Consider the following 6,507-nt stretch of genomic DNA (forward strand, 5'->3'; position numbering starts at 1 on the left):
GCCCAATCGCCTGTCCCCACGTGTAATCCCATGATTGGATAACATTAGCTATATAAGCCCAAGTATAGGAAGTGCCCGACGCACAACACGGAAGAAGCCGTCGAGGACGGAGATGTATTGAGGTTGCTGCCCAGTCAATAAAGGTGCTTGCAGAGGCTAAGTGTTCGTGTGCTCCATTCCGCGGGACGGAAGCAGCTCCGGACACCTTCCCATATATCTAGGTTAAGTTTTAATTTCCTGAAAGGCCGTAAAAGCCTTAGGCTTCAGTTTCTTGTAACCTCCTTCCCTACCCAGTGGTCTATAATAAAATGTGTTGTTCTTTAGAAAATGCTTAACTTCAAGGAAATTTCAGAATGTTCTGTAAAGCCCAGATGCTATCTGTGTCAGCAATTATAACATTCCTGTGGTTTTCAGCTGTGAAAGCCTCTTCCTGCAACTGTGAGGAGTGTGGTCTTTGGGTGGATCTTAAGGAGACTGTGCCCCCAGGCCTGGAAGTAAAGCCATTGCTCCCCAAATTTTAATTTCTTGCTTCCTTGGATTTTATTCTGGGGTCCAAGCTATACCATTTGAGGGCTTGTCTGGGATGGGAGCAAGAACCCAGACTCAATTCTGAACATTTGAAAGTAAGTACTCTGGAGGGTTTGTTTGGGCCACGGTCACTTTGTACTTTTGTACTTTTGGAGGGGACACCCTCAACTTGGGGTGTGGGGATCTCCTGAGTCCATAGTCATTTGGCTTTTGGAACACAATCCATCCGTTTGTGACTCTGCCTCAGGTAGCAAACTGCACCATTGGATAGTTTGGTAAACTCCTCCAGAAATCCAGAATTGATTGACTTTTTGAGCAAGGTCCATTTTTTTTGCTGCAGCATGTCATGTCTTTTATGTTTGTCTTTGTGTCTATGTGGTCTAATTGTTGTCCTTTTGGTCACCTGACTCTGACAGAACGTTTTCTCCTAGTAACCACTTCTGCAAGCCCAAAGCCAGCCAGAGCAATTTTTACCATTCTCTTCGTCTCATTAGTAATTGGTCTTTTCCTTCTGACCCTGTTTTTGTCTCTTAAATTTTCTGACAGGAAAAGTAAACCAGTGGCATTGCCAGCCATGGGTCAGACCAAGTCTTTTTCCAGTGCTCCCTTCGGCCTTGTGCTTGATCACTTCAAATAATTTAAATGACAAGCTGAGGGATATGGGGAAAAGGTTCATAAGGTCAGATTAATAACTTTTGTCACACAGGAGTGGCTGCTGAGGACTCAAGGGGTCTGGTCCCTTTCTGGATCTTTTGACCTGGGAACTGTGCAGACTGTTCACCAGTATGTGTTTGGGCCCTCTGCTCATCCTGACCAAATTGTCTATATTCAGATTTGGATAGATATAATCTATGATGCCCTCTCATGGATTAAGCCCTCTCAGAATGGAGTTCTAGCAGCCCTCAAACTGAAGACAAAGGCCAAAGATGTGGCACCTGGACCCAATGCACCTCCAGTCTTGCCTCCAAGTGAAGACTCTTCTGATCCACTAGACATTTTTCCCTTGCCCCTCCCCCATACCCTACCCTTGGTCCCCACCCTGACTCCACCACTCCTCCCCTCAGAGTCTTATCCAAACCCACCACCACCCATGGCCGGAGGGACCTCCAGAACATGTTCCCGAAGTGGCACCGCTGTACACTTTGTGGGAAGTCCCCAACCCCGAGAGGGGGCTCCATGTTTGTGTATACCCCCTTTTCTTTCTCTTACCTCTATAACTGGAAAGCTCAAAACCCCCTTTCTCAAAGGACTCAGAAACTCTGATTAACCTTATAGAATCTGTTTTCTCTATCCATTGCCCCACTTGGGACAACTGTTAGCAGATCCTGCGCATTCTTTTCATGGCCTAGGAAAGAATGTGTATCTACACTCTAGGACAAAAGGGAGTTTGGGATCCAGATGGATCGCCATCTGCTGATCAGCAGAGACTTGAACACCTGTTCCCTTCCTCTTGACCTGAATGGGACCCCAACATGGACGGAGGTAAGAAGGCTCTTGATGATTATTGCCTGAGGCTCCTAGATGCACTTTGTGCCACTGCTAACAAGTCTACCAATCTGTCTTGAGTGAGGTAAGACAGTTAGCCGATGAATCTCCTGCTATGTTCTTGGAGTGCCTCCTAGAGGCCTATATGTTACATACTCCAATTAATCCGATGGCACCTGAAAACACTCAAGTGATTAACATTGCTTTCATGTCTCAGTCGGCCCCCCATGTTAGGAAAAAGTTACAGAAACTTGAGGAATTTGCAGGGATGCCCCTCAGCCAGCTGATAGAGATAGCACAGAAGGTTTTCAACAACAGGGAGACTCCACAAGAAGCCACAAGTAAAAAGATGACTAAAGTATTGTAATTGCTTGGTGAGAAAAAAGCTAAAAGATTGACTAGCATTGGGAAAAAGGAGGTTAAAGACCAGCGGCCTCCTTTAGATAAAGAACAATGCACATATTGCAAAGAGATGGGACATTGGCATGAAGATGGCCCAAAGTTAAAGGCCAAGCTAGAAAAAGAGGCAAAGGCCCTGTTGTCTCAACAATGAGGAGGTCAGGGATCACCACCACCCCCGAGCCCTGGATAACTCTTCAAGTGGGAGGGCAACTGGTGGACTTCCTGGTCAATACAGGAGCCCCCTATTCTGTGCAGACCTAAGCTCAAGAAAGATAACCAAGAGTTCAGTCAATGTAATCAGAGCCACAGGGGGATGAAAATCATACCCAAAAGTGACAGCTAGTTTGGCTTGACCTGGACATAAACTGGTCCAACATGATTTTCTATGGGTTCCTGAGTGTCCAGACCCTCTCATGGGATGAGACCTCCTCCATAAATTGCAGGGGCATATTGACTTCTTTACACATGAGCCAAGACTAAAATTGGGGGTGGATATACTTCTGGACTCTGAAGGCAGCAGAGTGCTAGCACTTGTCCCAGATGGAGAAAATTACCACCTACTGGGAAATTTGTCGGGTGTACCTGAGCCATTAAAAACTGACTTAGAATTAAAGTTGTTAACAAATGGAAGCAGGAAATCCCAGAAGTTTGGGCAGTAGCCAACCCCCCAGTGCTAGCAATTAACCAGCTGCCCCTTGTGGTGGAGCTCCTACACTAGGGATGCCTTATTTGCAATACCTGATCAGCCAACAAAGGGATCAAAGCCTGAAAATAAATCAAAGTCCACATTTAGAGATTAAGAGACAATGGTATCTTAATTCCTGTGTCTCTTCATGGAATACACCTCTACTTCCAGTACAGAAGCCAGGGACAAATGACTATGGTCCTGTACAGGATCTCTGAGAGGTTAATAGATGAGTATTGACTCTGTACACAATGGTGCCTAACCTTTATACACTTCTTAGCCTCCTGAATCTGGAGAACACCTGGTACTCTGTTTTGGACCTCAAGGGTGTGTTCTTCACTCTGCCCCTTGCATGGTGAGTTAACTCCTTTTTTGCCTTTGAGTGGAACAACCCAGATTAAGAAGTGAAGGAACAGCTGACCTGGACTCTCTTACCTAAGGGGTTTAAGAACTCACCCACCCTTTTCGATGAGGCACTAGCCAGAGATATTTTGAGATTTAGGGAAAAACACCTAAGATAATGCTCTGTATGTGGATGAGTTGTTGGTAGCCTCCTCTTCATTAGAGACTTGTTGAGAGGCAAGCGAGGAACTGTTAAAGACTTTGGGGCAATTAGGCTATAAAGTCTCAGCTAAGACGGCCCAGTTGTGCCACCAGTCTGTGATTTACCTGGACCACAAGTTACAAGAAGGCAAAAGAACTTTGTCTAGAGAAAGAGTCCAAGCCATATTACAGATACCAACCCCAGAAACTACGAAAAAAGTACACAAGTTTCTGGGAGCTGTCAGGTACTGTAGGCTGTGGATTCTAAATTTCATCGAAATGGCTCACCTGATGTATGACTCTCTTAAGGGAGAGACCCAAAAGCCATTAGACTGGACCAATGACTGCGAGCAGGACTTCTAATAGCTCAAATAGGCCTAACCAAGGCTCCAGCCCTGGGACTCCCTAATGTTACCAAGCCATTTACCTTGTTCATAGATGAGCTCATAGGCATTGTAAAAAGAGTCTTGACTCAAGACATTGGCCCTTGGAAGAGGCTTATAGCCTACCTCTCTAAGAGACTCGATTCAGTAGCAGAAGGGTGGTCCCCAAGCCTAAGAATCCTAGCCCCCATGGTGATGTTACTCAAGGAGGCTAAAAAACTCACTCTTATACAAAAGATTTCTGTGGTGACCTCCCACAGTTTAGAGACTCTTCTCAAAACCCTTCCTAAAAACTGGCTCTTGAACGCTAGAATTTTACACTATCAGGCTGTGCTGCTAGACCAAGAGTCAGTAGATTTCAAGGCTCCTGCAGCTTTAAACCCAGCCACCCTTATGCGTGATGATGACCCAGAGAGTCAACATACACCTCTCCATGAGTGTGCTGACATCCTCGATCTACAACAGAATCTATGGGCTGATCTCACCAATCAGTGTTTGGGAGATGCCAACAACTATTTCATCGCTGGAAGCAGCTTCATCCAGAACGGCAAATGTGTGGCTGGGGCAGCAGTGTCCACTGAAAAGGAGGTACTCTGGGTTAAGATCTATTGCACTGGGTATGACCCTGGAGTTAATATTAACATTCTATATAAACCACCTAGAAAAGCTCCTGCAGTTCATTACAAAAGGGAATGCTGCCCAGTGGTGGTCCCTACTCCAATAAAGGTACCAATGTCCATTCCAAGCTGATTCTGGAGGCGCACTCCAATGCTTCCAGTGCCTGAAGCCCTTTGTAATGGAACTCTATATGATACAAACCAACCCCAAGTAAAAATGTGCATGTGGAAAAAGAAATAGGACCTCAAATATTGGATCAAAGTTGAGGTGCCTGGTCCAGATCAACCCCATTCCAACTTGCAACCACTAAGAGGCCACAAGAAACTGGCCCAGTGAAGTCTAGACAGGAACTTACACCCTTGTTAATAACTGGTGCTGAGCCTGAAACCCCCATGTCACCCTCAATGATGGAGATATTCCAAACCCTTAGAAATAGTAGCTGAGCTAATTAATGGCTCCATTGACAGTGGTCTGACAATCCCGTTTTGTCTATGTCTGTCCTCTGAGCCTCCCTTCTACAAGGGTTACATCACAGTCACCAGTAAACTAGCCTCCAGTGCCACCAGATGTGATATATTTCTCCCTCAATCTCTGTGGAAAAGTACCAGTCTAGAGGGTTTAAATGGGCACTTATATATATCAGTGCAGCCACACGGCTCCTGAATATTGTGATCTCTCCCATTTCTATCGCATTATAGGGTCTAGTAATAATACTCCCATAGTGGCCCCAGCCAGCCATTAGTGGGTTTGTACTTTGGGATGGTACCCCTGTATTGCTTCAAGAAAGTTTGTTATTGACCAGAATGAAGTTTGTGTGCTGACCCAGATCCTGCCTAGAATTTACTGGCATTCTGAAGAAGAAGAAAATAGGGCCCTCATCTCTACCAGCCACCAAATAGATAAGAGAAGTCCAGTTCTTCCTATTATGGCTGGAATCAGTATATTCTCAGCCCTCGGGCTGGGGGCTGCCTCCCTGGAAGTTAGTACACACCATTACCACATTTTATTCAAACGGGTAGATGAAGGAATGAAACAAATTCACAATGCCATTGAGGCCTTAGAAAGCTCAATCGGTGCATTAGCTGAAGTAGCTCTCCAAAATTGTAGAAGGCTAGAACTCCTATTAGCTGAAAAAGGAGGATTGTGTTTAGCATTAAGGGAAAAATGTTGCCTGTATGCTAATAAGTTTGGCATAGTAAAACAAAATTTGGCTGAACTCCAGAAATGTCTACAGGAAAGAGAAAAACTAAGACAAGGAACTCTGCAGTGGATGGAACAAATGTTCTCCCACCATGGATGACTAGTATAATAGTGATGTTAGCTGGTCCTCTTGTTATGATTCTAGTATTAGTTACTCTAGGCCCCTGCATAATCAATAAGCTGACTATGTATATCAGATATTAGATGCAAAACATAAAATTAATGATGGTTAGACAACAAACATACGGGCGTGTTCCCAGAGGCACTTAAGTAATAATAAAATAATAAGGCCAAGGATTTGGCCTATGTTACAACATCATAGGGGAATGTTATAGCCTAGCTCTAACCATTGTGCCATTATTTCTGTTCTGTATGCGCTACACTGCCTTCCCCTTCCCCCTCCCACCTTCCCCCTTCCTATCTATCTAGGTTAAGTTTCAATTTCCTGAAAGGCCATAAAAGCCTTAGGTTTCAGTTTCTTATCACCCCCTCCTCTACCTGGTGGTGTATAATAAAATGTGTTGTTCTTTAAAAAATGCTAAACTTCAAGGAAATTTCAGGATGTTTTGTAAAGCCCAGATGTTATCTAACTGTGTCAGTGATTACAACATTTCTGTGATTTTCAGCTTTAAAAGCCTCTTCCCCCAACTGTGAGCTGCGCGG

The sequence above is a fragment of the Cavia porcellus genome, unplaced genomic scaffold, assembly GCF_034190915.1.
Source record: "Cavia porcellus strain 051 isolate PalLab524CR breed Dunkin Hartley unplaced genomic scaffold, mCavPor4.1 scaffold_34, whole genome shotgun sequence".
Lineage (NCBI taxonomy): Eukaryota > Metazoa > Chordata > Mammalia > Rodentia > Caviidae > Cavia > Cavia porcellus.